The sequence below is a fragment of the Triturus cristatus genome, chromosome 5_2 (assembly GCF_964204655.1).
Source record: "Triturus cristatus chromosome 5_2, aTriCri1.1, whole genome shotgun sequence".
NCBI lineage: Eukaryota > Metazoa > Chordata > Amphibia > Caudata > Salamandridae > Triturus > Triturus cristatus.
In genome coordinates, this window is record NC_140588.1 from 555,216,518 (window position 1) to 555,231,420 (window position 14,903).

A 14,903-nucleotide genomic window follows, 5' to 3' on the forward strand; every position below is an offset into this window, starting at 1 on the left:
ATGATCCGATTTGAGACCTTGGAGGGACTTTTTTTATTACTCTTGAGCTTTTCCATTTCTTCATCTTTGTTCATTGATAGCTCAAATCCAACACCAGTAGGTTGAAAGAGTCAATTATTGAATGCTTTCAAAATGTCCATCAGCTTGAACAAGTTACATCAATACAAACTTTACAATACTTTGACATCAAATTTCTTCACAAAGTAGTTAGCCATTATAAAATCATATCCTGATTTTCTGAAAACGCATTTCAGACGGGTGATTCACAGCCTCACTTTTTTAAGCTTTCCCGCTATTGATAAGGCGAAAATAGCACATTTTGAATGAGAAGTTTTCTTCAATCAAACATAGAGGAACCCAAATGATGATCTCATTCAGCTAGTAAAAATGTTGTTTTATATTAGTATGGAAATCGTGAAAAGAAAATGTTTTTCATGCTGATTTACAACAGTTGATCTCCAATCGTAAAATATAAGCTTTTGGTCGGAGGCATGACAGGTACTGATCAAATTCTCATTTTTGAACTTTATTCACAAATCATATGATATGCTTTGTATACATCAACTGTATTGTTGGATCAATAATGAGTAAAAAGTGACTATCTCAATTTCAGGACATATAAAAGAGAAAGAAGTAGAAACTCATGTTTCAAATGCTGAGAGGCAACAACTGTTCATGATTTTCACCTCCACTAATTATATTTATTTTTATAATCTATATGTTTATATTTTCCTATAAATATACAGAGACATATAGCTATATATACAGAGATACATATGTACAGGTTGATTTTTACATGTTTATAAGTAAATGTGATGTTGTTCCAAATAAAACTTCTAAGAACTGAATGGAAAAGAAAATTGTAAAGTTCAGATAAGTCCCACTGAAATTTGTACTCAGATCCCCGTTTTCAGAGTCCAGAGTGCTAACCATGACACCATCCACCCTCCCGTACCAGGGTGAGCTTTCCATTTTGACAGAAGAGATTTGCCTCAGGGGGCAACTTATCTTTCATTGAAAAATATTATCTCACGTAAAAACCACTGTTCAACAGATTTATAACGTTATTTGAGTCTTTTGGGCAACATCCTTCCCCAACATAGTTCAATATGCAAAAGTTTACCAGAATAGGAAAGCAATCCAATTCAGTTTCTCTTTGACAGTAGAATATTAAAAACTTTGACATTTCCACATTGCTGCAGCAGTTTGCGCTCCTTTCACATGGGAGGTTCCATGGTGTAATGGTTAGCACTTTGGACTTTGAATCCAATGATCCGAGTTCAAATCTCGGTGGGACCATTTTATGACTCTTGACCAAATCATTTTCTTTCAAGTGTATTCATTAATATCACATATCTAATACCGGTAGGGTGAAAAATTAATTTATTGATTATACTCTAAAAGTTTACTAGATGTGAGCAAATAATAGAATTTTTACAATACCTGGGAACTAAATGGCTCAAAATAATGAGAGATTTTACAAACTCACTCTGGTTTCTCAAACTCATCACAGGGGCCTGATGCACGACATTACTTTTTAAAATCTTACTGTTATTGATAAGGGGAACAAGGAACTTTTTAATTGCAAAGCATTCATTAAAACAAAACTTGAGGAGCCAAACTTTGTATTACGGTGACCGAAGATGTGCAGTTTGAATAATAATCTTGAAATTCAGACGTACAAAGATTTTACACACTGATTTTCAACAGTAATTCCACAACCAATAAAGTTGAATCTTTTGAAAGACATGTCAAAGGTGTGAATCTGAAATTCACTTTCAAAGAAATTCACAATGAAATGCACTGTGTAAGTCCAGCATGTTGTCAGCTAAGAAATCAGCAAAAATGAACTATCTCATTACTGGCCATATAGATGAGAAAGGAAAATAAACTCATGTTTACAATGTGGATGTGAAAGAACAGTTTCTAGGTTCAGCTTCAATATTTATGTTTATGAATAATTGATATGTTCATATTGTCTAACAGCTATCTAGACGGATAAAGCTATGTATGCATCTATACATACTTATGCGTTCATACGCATCAGTATAAAACATTGATATTAGGTTTTTTCTAGACCAAATTCTAAAAAATGAGTTAAACAGTGAATCTCATAATTGTAGTAGGTCCCACCGAGATTTGAACTCGGATCGCTGGATTCAGAGTCCAGAGTGCTAACCATTACACCATGGACCCCTCTCACACAAGAGTGACTTTTCCATTGAGACAAAAGAGAGCGCATCAGTGATGGCCTTCTCTTATATTGATACAAAGATATCTCATTTGAATGGTCATAGTGGATAGAGCTTTAATGTGATTTGATTCTTTTCGCTATATTCTCTATAAAAGTGTTAAATATTCAAATGTTTATCAGAATATAAAAGTTATATCACAATGTTCATCTTTGCCTGTAGCATAATTAAACAGTCTACATTTCCAGACTACAGAAGCAATGTCTCTGTCTCCTGCATGGGTGGCTCCATAGAGCAATGGTTGGCAATTTGGACTTTGCATCCAATGATCCGATTTGAGACCTTGGAGGGACTTTTTTTATTACTCTTGAGCTTTTCCATTTCTTCATCTTTGTTCATTGATAGCTCATATCCAACACCAGTAGGTTGAAAGAGTCAATTATTGAATGCTTTCAAAATGTCCATCAGCTTGAACAAGTTACATCAATACAAACTTTACAATACTTTGACATCAAATTTCTTCACAAAGTAGTTAGCCATTATAAAATCATATCCTGATTTTCTCAAACGCATTTCAGACGGGTGATTCACAGCATCACTTTTTTAAGCTTTCCTGCTATTGATAAGGCGAAAATAGCACATTTTGAATGAGAAGTTTTCTTCAATCAAACATAGAGGAACCCAAATGATGATCTCATTCAGCTAGTAAAAATGTTGTTTTATATTAGTATGGAAATCGTGAAAAGAAAATGTGTTTCATGCTGATTTACAACAGTTGATCTCCAATCGTAAAATATAAGCTTTTGGTCGGAGGCATCACAGGTACTGATCAAATTCTAATTTTTGAACATTGTTCACAAATCATATGATATGCTTTCTATACATAAACTGTATCGTTGGATCAATAATGAGTAAAAAGTGACTATCTCAATTTCAGGACATATAAAAGAGAAAGAAGTAGAAACTCATGTTTCAAATGCTGAGAGGCAACAACTGTTCATGATTTTCACCTCCACTAATTATATTTATTTTTATAATCTATATGTTTATATTTTCCTATAAATATACAGAGACATATAGCTATATATACAGAGATACATATGTACAGGTTGATTTTTACATGTTTATAAGTACATGTGATGTTGTTCCAAATAAAACTTCTAAGAACTGAATGGAAAAGAAAATTGTAAAGTTCAGATAAGTCCCACTGAAATTTGTACTCAGATCCCCGTTTTCAGAGTCCAGAGTGCTAACCATGACACCATCCACCCTCCCGTACCAGGGCGAGCTTTCCATTTTGACAGAAGAGATTTGCCTCAGGGGGCAACTTATCTTTCATTGAAAAATATTATCTCACGTAAAAACCACTGTTCAACAGAGTTATAACGTTATTTGAGTCTTTTGGGCAACATCCTTCCCCAACATAGTTCAATATGCAAAAGTTTACCAGAATAGGAAAGCAATCCAATTCAGTTTCTCTTTGACAGTAGAATATTAAAAACTTTGACATTTCCACATTGCTGCAGCAGTTTGCGCTCCTTTTACATGGGAGGTTCCATGGTGTAATGGTTAGCACTTTGGACTTTGAATCCAATGATCCGAGTTCAAATCTCGGTGGGACCATTTTATGACTCTTGACCAAATCATTTTCTTTCAAGTGTATTCATTAATATCACATATCTAATACCGGTAGGGTGAAAAATTAATTTATTGATTATACTCTAAAAGTTTACTAGATGTGAGCAAATAATTGAATTTTTACAATACCTGGAAACTAAATGGCTCAAAATAATGAGAGATTTTACAAACTCACTCTGGTTTCTCAAACTCATCACAGGGGCCTGATGCACGACATTACTTTTTAAAATCTTACTGTTATTGATAAGGGGAACAAGGAACTTTTTAATTGCAAAGCGTTCATTAAAACAAAACTTGAGGAGCCAAACTTTGAATTACGGTGACCGAAGATGTGCAGTTTGAATAATAATCTTGAAATTCAGACGTACAAAGATTTTACACTCTGATTTTCAACAGTAATTCCACAACCAATAAAGTTGAATCTTTTGAAAGACATGTCAAAGGTGTGAATCTGAAATTCACTTTCAAAGAAATTCACAATGAAATGCACTGTGTAAGTCCAGCATGTTGTCAGCTAAGAAATCAGCAAAAATGAACTATCTCATTACTGGCCATATAGATGAGAAAGGAAAATAAACTCATGTTTACAATGTGGATGTGAAAGAACAGTTTCTAGGTTCAGCTTCAATATTTATGTTTCTGAATAATTGATATGTTCATATTGTCTAACAGCTATCTAGACGGATAAAGCTATGTATGCATCTATACATACTTATGCGTTCATACGCATCAGTATAAAACATTGATATTAGGTTTTTTCTAGACCAAATTCTAAAAAATGAGTTAAACAGTGAATCTCATAATTGTAGTAGGTCCCACCGAGATTTGAACTCGGATCGCTGGATTCAGAGTCCAGAGTGCTAACCATTACACCATGGAACCCTCTCACACAAGAGTGACTTTTCCATTGAGACAAAAGAGAGCGCATCAGTGATGGCCTTCTCTTATATTGATACAAAGATATCTCATTTGAATGGTCATAGTGGATAGAGCTTTAATGTGATTTGATTCTTTTCGCTATATTCTCTATAAAAGTGTTAAATATTCAAATGTTTATCAGAATATAAAAGTTATATCACAATGTTCATCTTTGCCTGTAGCATAATTAAACAGTCTACATTTCCAGACTACAGAAGCAATGTCTCTGTCTCCTGCATGGGTGGCTCCATAGAGCAATGGTTGGCAATTTGGACTTTGCATCCAATGATCCGATTTGAGACCTTGGAGGGACTTTTTTTATTACTCTTGAGCTTTTCCATTTCTTCATCTTTGTTCAGTGATAGCTCAAATCCAACACCAGTAGGTTGAAAGAGTCAATTATTGAATGCTTTCAAAATGTCCATCAGCTTGAACAAGTTACATCAATACAAACTTTACAATACTTTGACATCAAATTTCTTCACAAAGTAGTTAGCCATTATAAAATCATATCCTGATTTTCTCAAACGCATTTCAGACGGGTGATTCACAGCATCACTTTTTTAAGCTTTCCTGCTATTGATAAGGCGAAAATAGCACATTTTGAATGAGAAGTTTTCTTCAATCAAACATAGAGGAACCCAAATGATGATCTCATTCAGCTAGTAAAAATGTTGTTTTATATTAGTATGGAAATCGTGAAAAGAAAATGTTTTTCATGCTGATTTACAACAGTTGATCTCCAATCGTAAAATATAAGCTTTTGGTCGGAGGCATCACAGGTACTGATCAAATTCTCATTTTCGAACTTTATTCACAAATCATATGATATGCTTTGTATACATCAACTGTATTGTTGGATCAATAATGAGTAAAAAGTGACTTTCTCAATTTCAGGACATATAAAAGAGAAAGAAGTAGAAACTCATGTTTCAAATGCTGAGAGGCAACAACTGTTCATGATTTTCACCTCCACTAATTATATTTATTTTTATAATCTATATGTTTATATTTTCCTATAAATATACAGAGACATATAGCTATATATACAGAGATACATATGTACAGGTTGATTTTTACATGTTTATAAGTAAATGTGATGTTGTTCCAAATAAAACTTCTAAGAACTGAATGGAAAAGAAAATTGTAAAGTTCAGATAAGTCCCACTGAAATTTGTACTCAGATCCCCGTTTTCAGAGTCCAGAGAGCTAACCATGACACCATCCACCCTCCCGTACCAGGGTGAGCTTTCCATTTTGACAGAAGAGATTTGCCTCAGGGGGCAACTTATCTTTCATTGAAAAATATTATCTCACGTAAAAACCACTGTTCAACAGATTTATAACGTTATTTGAGTCTTTTGGGCAACATCCTTCCCCAACATAGTTCAATATGCAAAAGTTTACCAGAATAGGAAAGCAATCCAATTCAGTTTCTCTTTGACAGTAGAATATTAAAAACTTTGACATTTCCACATTGCTGCAGCAGTTTGCGCTCCTTTCACATGGGAGGTTCCATGGTGTAATGGTTAGCACTTTGGATTTTGAATCCAATGATCCGAGTTCAAATCTCGGTGGGACCATTTTATGACTCTTGACCAAATCATTTTCTTTCAAGTGTTTTCATTAATATCACATATCTAATACCGGTAGGGTGAAAAATTAATTTATTGATTATACTCTAAAAGTTTACTAGATGTGAGCAAATAATAGAATTTTTACAATACCTGGAAACTAAATGGCTCAAAATAATGAGAGATTTTACAAACTCACTCTGGTTTCTCAAACTCATCACAGGGGCCTGATGCACGACATTACTTTTTAAAATCTTACTGTTATTGATAAGGGGAACAAGGAACTTTTTAATTGCAAAGCATTCATTAAAACAAAACTTGAGGAGCCAAACTTTGTATTACGGTGACCGAAGATGTGCAGTTTGAATAATAATCTTGAAATTCAGACGTACAAAGATTTTACACACTGATTTTCAACAGTAATTCCACAACCAATAAAGTTGAATCTTTTGAAAGACATGTCAAAGGTGTGAATCTGAAATTCACTTTCAAAGAAATTCACAATGAAATGCACTGTGTAAGTCCAGCATGTTGTCAGCTAAGAAATCAGCAAAAATGAACTATCTCATTACTGGCCATATAGATGAGAAAGGAAAATAAACTCATGTTTACAATGTGGATGTGAAAGAACAGTTTCTAGGTTCAGCTTCAATATTTATGTTTATGAATAATTGATATGTTCATATTGTCTAACAGCTATCTAGACGGATAAAGCTATGTATGCATCTATACATACTTATGCGTTCATACGCATCAGTATAAAACATTGATATTAGGTTTTTTCTAGACCAAATTCTAAAAAATGAGTTAAACAGTGAATCTCATAATTGTAGTAGGTCCCACCGAGATTTGAACTCGGATCGCTGGATTCAGAGTCCAGAGTGCTAACCATTACACCATGGACCCCTCTCACACAAGAGTGACTTTTCCATTGAGACAAAAGAGAGCGCATCAGTGATGGCCTTCTCTTATATTGATACAAAGATATCTCATTTGAATGGTCATAGTGGATAGAGCTTTAATGTGATTTGATTCTTTTCGCTATATTCTCTATAAAAGTGTTAAATATTCAAATGTTTATCAGAATATAAAAGTTATATCACAATGTTCATCTTTGCCTGTAGCATAATTAAACAGTCTACATTTCCAGACTACAGAAGCAATGTCTCTGTCTCCTGCATGGGTGGCTCCATAGAGCAATGGTTGGCAATTTGGACTTTGCATCCAATGATCCGATTTGAGACCTTGGAGGGACTTTTTTTATTACTCTTGAGCTTTTCCATTTCTTCATCTTTGTTCATTGATAGCTCATATCCAACACCAGTAGGTTGAAAGAGTCAATTATTGAATGCTTTCAAAATGTCCATCAGCTTGAACAAGTTACATCAATACAAACTTTACAATACTTTGACATCAAATTTCTTCACAAAGTAGTTAGCCATTATAAAATCATATCCTGATTTTCTCAAACGCATTTCAGACGGGTGATTCACAGCATCACTTTTTTAAGCTTTCCTGCTATTGATAAGGCGAAAATAGCACATTTTGAATGAGAAGTTTTCTTCAATCAAACATAGAGGAACCCAAATGATGATCTCATTCAGCTAGTAAAAATGTTGTTTTATATTAGTATGGAAATCGTGAAAAGAAAATGTTTTTCATGCTGATTTACAACAGTTGATCTCCAATCGTAAAATATAAGCTTTTGGTCGGAGGCATCACAGGTACTGATCAAATTCTCATTTTTGAACTTTATTCACAAATCATATGATATGCTTTGTATACATCAACTGTATTGTTGGATCAATAATGAGTAAAAAGTGACTATCTCAATTTCAGGACATATAAAAGAGAAAGAAGTAGAAACTCATGTTTCAAATGCTGAGAGGCAACAACTGTTCATGATTTTCACCTCCACTAATTATATTTATTTTTATAATCTATATGTTTATATTTTCCTATAAATATACAGAGACATATAGCTATATATACAGAGATACATATGTACAGGTTGATTTTTACATGTTTATAAGTAAATGTGATGTTGTTCCAAATAAAACTTCTAAGAACTGAATGGAAAAGAAAATTGTAAAGTTCAGATAAGTCCCACTGAAATTTGTACTCAGATCCCCGTTTTCAGAGTCCAGAGTGCTAACCATGACACCATCCACCCTCCCGTACCAGGGTGAGCTTTCCATTTTGACAGAAGAGATTTGCCTCAGGGGGCAACTTATCTTTCATTGAAAAATATTATCTCACGTAAAAACCACTGTTCAACAGAGTTATAACGTTATTTGAGTCTTTTGGGCAACATCCTTCCCCAACATAGTTCAATATGCAAAAGTTTACCAGAATAGGAAAGCAATCCAATTCAGTTTCTCTTTGACAGTAGAATATTAAAAACTTTGACATTTCCACATTGCTGCAGCAGTTTGCGCTCCTTTCACATGGGAGGTTCCATGGTGTAATGGTTAGCACTTTGGATTTTGAATCCAATGATCCGAGTTCAAATCTCGGTGGGACCATTTTATGACTCTTGACCAAATCATTTTCTTTCAAGTGTATTCATTAATATCACATATCTAATACCGGTAGGGTGAAAAATTAATTTATTGATTATACTCTAAAAGTTTACTAGATGTGAGCAAATAATAGAATTTTTACAATACCTGGAAACTAAATGGCTCAAAATAATGAGAGATTTTACAAACTCACTCTGGTTTCTCAAACTCATCACAGGGGCCTGATGCACGACATTACTTTTTAAAATCTTACTGTTATTGATAAGGGGAACAAGGAACTTTTTAATTGCAAAGCATTCATTAAAACAAAACTTGAGGAGCCAAACTTTGTATTACGGTGACCGAAGATGTGCAGTTTGAATAATAATCTTGAAATTCAGACGTACAAAGATTTTACACACTGATTTTCAACAGTAATTCCACAACCAATAAAGTTGAATCTTTTGAAAGACATGTCAAAGGTGTGAATCTGAAATTCACTTTCAAAGAAATTCACAATGAAATGCACTGTGTAAGTCCAGCATGTTGTCAGCTAAGAAATCAGCAAAAATGAACTATCTCATTACTGGCCATATAGATGAGAAAGGAAAATAAACTCATGTTTACAATGTGGATGTGAAAGAACAGTTTCTAGGTTCAGCTTCAATATTTATGTTTATGAATAATTGATATGTTCATATTGTCTAACAGCTATCTAGACGGATAAAGCTATGTATGCATCTATACATACTTATGCGTTCATACGCATCAGTATAAAACATTGATATTAGGTTTTTTCTAGACCAAATTCTAAAAAATGAGTTAAACAGTGAATCTCATAATTGTAGTAGGTCCCACCGAGATTTGAACTCGGATCGCTGGATTCAGAGTCCAGAGTGCTAACCATTACACCATGGACCCCTCTCACACAAGAGTGACTTTTCCATTGAGACAAAAGAGAGCGCATCAGTGATGGCCTTCTCTTATATTGATACAAAGATATCTCATTTGAATGGTCATAGTGGATAGAGCTTTAATGTGATTTGATTCTTTTCGCTATATTCTCTATAAAAGTGTTAAATATTCAAATGTTTATCAGAATATAAAAGTTATATCACAATGTTCATCTTTGCCTGTAGCATAATTAAACAGTCTACATTTCCAGACTACAGAAGCAATGTCTCTGTCTCCTGCATGGGTGGCTCCATAGAGCAATGGTTGGCAATTTGGACTTTGCATCCAATGATCCGATTTGAGACCTTGGAGGGACTTTTTTTATTACTCTTGAGCTTTTCCATTTCTTCATCTTTGTTCATTGATAGCTCATATCCAACACCAGTAGGTTGAAAGAGTCAATTATTGAATGCTTTCAAAATGTCCATCAGCTTGAACAAGTTACATCAATACAAACTTTACAATACTTTGACATCAAATTTCTTCACAAAGTAGTTAGCCATTATAAAATCATATCCTGATTTTCTCAAACGCATTTCAGACGGGTGATTCACAGCATCACTTTTTTAAGCTTTCCTGCTATTGATAAGGCGAAAATAGCACATTTTGAATGAGAAGTTTTCTTCAATCAAACATAGAGGAACCCAAATGATGATCTCATTCAGCTAGTAAAAATGTTGTTTTATATTAGTATGGAAATCGTGAAAAGAAAATGTTTTTCATGCTGATTTACAACAGTTGATCTCCAATCGTAAAATATAAGCTTTTGGTCGGAGGCATCACAGGTACTGATCAAATTCTCATTTTTTAACTTTATTCACAAATCATATGATATGCTTTGTATACATCAACTGTATTGTTGGATCAATAATGAGTAAAAAGTGACTATCTCAATTTCAGGACATATAAAAGAGAAAGAAGTAGAAACTCATGTTTCAAATGCTGAGAGGCAACAACTGTTCATGATTTTCACCTCCACTAATTATATTTATTTTTATAATCTATATGTTTATATTTTCCTATAAATATACAGAGACATATAGCTATATATACAGAGATACATATGTACAGGTTGATTTTTACATGTTTATAAGTAAATGTGATGTTGTTCCAAATAAAACTTCTAAGAACTGAATGGAAAAGAAAATTGTAAAGTTCAGATAAGTCCCACTGAAATTTGTACTCAGATCCCCGTTTTCAGAGTCCAGAGTGCTAACCATGACACCATCCACCCTCCCGTACCAGGGTGAGCTTTCCATTTTGACAGAAGAGATTTGCCTCAGGGGGCAACTTATCTTTCATTGAAAAATATTATCTCACGTAAAAACCACTGTTCAACAGAGTTATAACGTTATTTGAGTCTTTTGGGCAACATCCTTCCCCAACATAGTTCAATATGCAAAAGTTTACCAGAATAGGAAAGCAATCCAATTCAGTTTCTCTTTGACAGTAGAATATTAAAAACTTTGACATTTCCACATTGCTGCAGCAGTTTGCGCTCCTTTTACATGGGAGGTTCCATGGTGTAATGGTTAGCACTTTGGACTTTGAATCCAATGATCCGAGTTCAAATCTCGGTGGGACCATTTTATGACTCTTGACCAAATCATTTTCGTTCAAGTGTATTCATTAATATCACATATCTAATACCGGTAGGGTGAAAAATTAATTTATTGATTATACTCTAAAAGTTTACTAGATGTGAGCAAATAATTGAATTTTTACAATACCTGGAAACTAAATGGCTCAAAATAATGAGAGATTTTACAAACTCACTCTGGTTTCTCAAACTCATCACAGGGGCCTGATGCACGACATTACTTTTTAAAATCTTACTGTTATTGATAAGGGGAACAAGGAACTTTTTAATTGCAAAGCGTTCATTAAAACAAAACTTGAGGAGCCAAACTTTGTATTACGGTGACCGAAGATGTGCAGTTTGAATAATAATCTTGAAATTCAGACGTACAAAGATTTTACACACTGATTTTCAACAGTAATTCCACAACCAATAAAGTTGAATCTTTTGAAAGACATGTCAAAGGTGTGAATCTGAAATTCACTTTCAAAGAAATTCACAATGAAATGCACTGTGTAAGTCCAGCATGTTGTCAGCTAAGAAATCAGCAAAAATGAACTATCTCATTACTGGCCATATAGATGAGAAAGGAAAATAAACTCATGTTTACAATGTGGATGTGAAAGAACAGTTTCTAGGTTCAGCTTCAATATTTATGTTTATGAATAATTGATATGTTCATATTGTCTAACAGCTATCTAGACGGATAAAGCTATGTATGCATCTATACATACTTATGCGTTCATACGCATCAGTATAAAACATTGATATTAGGTTTTTTCTAGACCAAATTCTAAAAAATGAGTTAAACAGTGAATCTCATAATTGTAGTAGGTCCCACCGAGATTTGAACTCGGATCGCTGGATTCAGAGTCCAGAGTGCTAACCATTACACCATGGACCCCTCTCACACAAGAGTGACTTTTCCATTGAGACAAAAGAGAGCGCATCAGTGATGGCCTTCTCTTATATTGATACAAAGATATCTCATTTGAATGGTCATAGTGGATAGAGCTTTAATGTGATTTGATTCTTTCGCTATATTCTCTATAAAAGTGTTAAATATTCAAATGTTTATCAGAATATAAAAGTTATATCACAATGTTCATCTTTGCCTGTAGCATAATTAAACAGTCTACATTTCCAGACTACAGAAGCAATGTCTCTGTCTCCTGCATGGGTGGCTCCATAGAGCAATGGTTGGCAATTTGGACTTTGCATCCAATGATCCGATTTGAGACCTTGGAGGGACTTTTTTTATTACTCTTGAGCTTTTCCATTTCTTCATCTTTGTTCATTGATAGCTCATATCCAACACCAGTAGGTTGAAAGAGTCAATTATTGAATGCTTTCAAAATGTCCATCAGCTTGAACAAGTTACATCAATACAAACTTTACAATACTTTGACATCAAATTTCTTCACAAAGTAGTTAGCCATTATAAAATCATATCCTGATTTTCTCAAACGCATTTCAGACGGGTGATTCACAGCATCACTTTTTTAAGCTTTCCTGCTATTGATAAGGCGAAAATAGCACATTTTGAATGAGAAGTTTTCTTCAATCAAACATAGAGGAACCCAAATGATGATCTCATTCAGCTAGTAAAAATGTTGTTTTATATTAGTATGGAAATCGTGAAAAGAAAATGTTTTTCATGCTGATTTACAACAGTTGATCTCCAATCGTAAAATATAAGCTTTTGGTCGGAGGCATCACAGGTACTGATCAAATTCTCATTTTTGAACTTTATTCACAAATCATATGATATGCTTTGTATACATCAACTGTATTGTTGGATCAATAATGAGTAAAAAGTGACTATCTCAATTTCAGGACATATAAAAGAGAAAGAAGTAGAAACTCATGTTTCAAATGCTGAGAGGCAACAACTGTTCATGATTTTCACCTCCACTAATTATATTTATTTTTATAATCTATATGTTTATATTTTCCTATAAATATACAGAGACATATAGCTATATATACAGAGATACATATGTACAGGTTGATTTTTACATGTTTATAAGTAAATGTGATGTTGTTCCAAATAAAACTTCTAAGAACTGAATGGAAAAGAAAATTGTAAAGTTCAGATAAGTCCCACTGAAATTTGTACTCAGATCCCCGTTTTCAGAGTCCAGAGTGCTAACCATGACACCATCCACCCTCCCGTACCAGGGTGAGCTTTCCATTTTGACAGAAGAGATTTGCCTCAGGGGGCAACTTATCTTTCATTGAAAAATATTATCTCACGTAAAAACCACTGTTCAACAGAGTTATAACGTTATTTGAGTCTTTTGGGCAACATCCTTCCCCAACATAGTTCAATATGCAAAAGTTTACCAGAATAGGAAAGCAATCCAATTCAGTTTCTCTTTGACAGTAGAATATTAAAAACTTTGACATTTCCACATTGCTGCAGCAGTTTGCGCTCCTTTTACATGGGAGGTTCCATGGTGTAATGGTTAGCACTTTGGACTTTGAATCCAATGATCCGAGTTCAAATCTCGGTGGGACCATTTTATGACTCTTGACCAAATCATTTTCTTTCAAGTGTATTCATTAATATCACATATCTAATACCGGTAGGGTGAAAAATTAATTTATTGATTATACTCTAAAAGTTTACTAGATGTGAGCAAATAATTGAATTTTTACAATACCTGGAAACTAAATGGCTCAAAATAATGAGAGATTTTACAAACTCACTCTGGTTTCTCAAACTCATCACAGGGGCCTGATGCACGACATTACTTTTTAAAATCTTACTGTTATTGATAAGGGGAACAAGGAACTTTTTAATTGCAAAGCGTTCATTAAAACAAAACTTGAGGAGCCAAACTTTGTATTACGGTGACCGAAGATGTGCAGTTTGAATAATAATCTTGAAATTCAGACGTACAAAGATTTTACACACTGATTTTCAACAGTAATTCCACAACCAATAAAGTTGAATCTTTTGAAAGACATGTCAAAGGTGTGAATCTGAAATTCACTTTCAAAGAAATTCACAATGAAATGCACTGTGTAAGTCCAGCATGTTGTCAGCTAAGAAATCAGCAAAAATGAACTATCTCATTACTGGCCATATAGATGAGAAAGGAAAATAAACTCATGTTTACAATGTGGATGTGAAAGAACAGTTTCTAGGTTCAGCTTCAATATTTATGTTTATGAATAATTGATATGTTCATATTGTCTAACAGCTATCTAGACGGATAAAGCTATGTATGCATCTATACATACTTATGCGTTCATACGCATCAGTATAAAACATTGATATTAGGTTTTTTCTAGACCAAATTCTAAAAAATGAGTTAAACAGTGAATCTCATAATTGTAGTAGGTCCCACCGAGATTTGAACTCGGATCGCTGGATTCAGAGTCCAGAGTGCTAACCATTACACCATGGACCCCTCTCACACAAGAGTGACTTTTCCATTGAGACAAAAGAGAGCGCATCAGTGATGGCCTTCTCTTATATTGATACAAAGATATCTCATTTGAATGGTCATAGTGGATAGAGCTTTAATGTGATTTGATT

The 14,903-nt window shown here is 33.9% G+C and overlaps 7 non-coding genes across 7 annotated transcripts; 6 read left to right on the forward strand and 1 right to left on the reverse strand.

Annotated features, from left to right (window-relative positions):
* The first annotated feature begins 1,227 nt into the window (after positions 1-1,227).
* TRNAQ-UUG (transfer RNA glutamine (anticodon UUG)) lies at positions 1,228-1,299 on the forward strand. The gene has a single exon. It is a non-coding gene; the product is annotated as a tRNA-Gln (tRNA).
* Positions 1,300-3,743: 2,444 nt separating this feature from the next.
* Positions 3,744-3,815, forward strand: TRNAQ-UUG (transfer RNA glutamine (anticodon UUG)). The gene has a single exon. It is a non-coding gene; the product is annotated as a tRNA-Gln (tRNA).
* Positions 3,816-4,640: 825 nt separating this feature from the next.
* On the reverse strand, positions 4,641-4,712 carry TRNAQ-CUG (transfer RNA glutamine (anticodon CUG)). The gene has a single exon. It is a non-coding gene; the product is annotated as a tRNA-Gln (tRNA).
* Positions 4,713-6,259: 1,547 nt separating this feature from the next.
* TRNAQ-UUG (transfer RNA glutamine (anticodon UUG)) lies at positions 6,260-6,331 on the forward strand. Its single transcript has one exon. It is a non-coding gene; the product is annotated as a tRNA-Gln (tRNA).
* A 2,444-nt stretch (positions 6,332-8,775) lies between these two features.
* Positions 8,776-8,847, forward strand: TRNAQ-UUG (transfer RNA glutamine (anticodon UUG)). Its single transcript has one exon. It is a non-coding gene; the product is annotated as a tRNA-Gln (tRNA).
* Positions 8,848-11,291: 2,444 nt separating this feature from the next.
* On the forward strand, positions 11,292-11,363 carry TRNAQ-UUG (transfer RNA glutamine (anticodon UUG)). The gene has a single exon. It is a non-coding gene; the product is annotated as a tRNA-Gln (tRNA).
* A 2,443-nt stretch (positions 11,364-13,806) lies between these two features.
* Positions 13,807-13,878, forward strand: TRNAQ-UUG (transfer RNA glutamine (anticodon UUG)). The gene has a single exon. It is a non-coding gene; the product is annotated as a tRNA-Gln (tRNA).
* Positions 13,879-14,903: the final 1,025 nt, after the last annotated feature.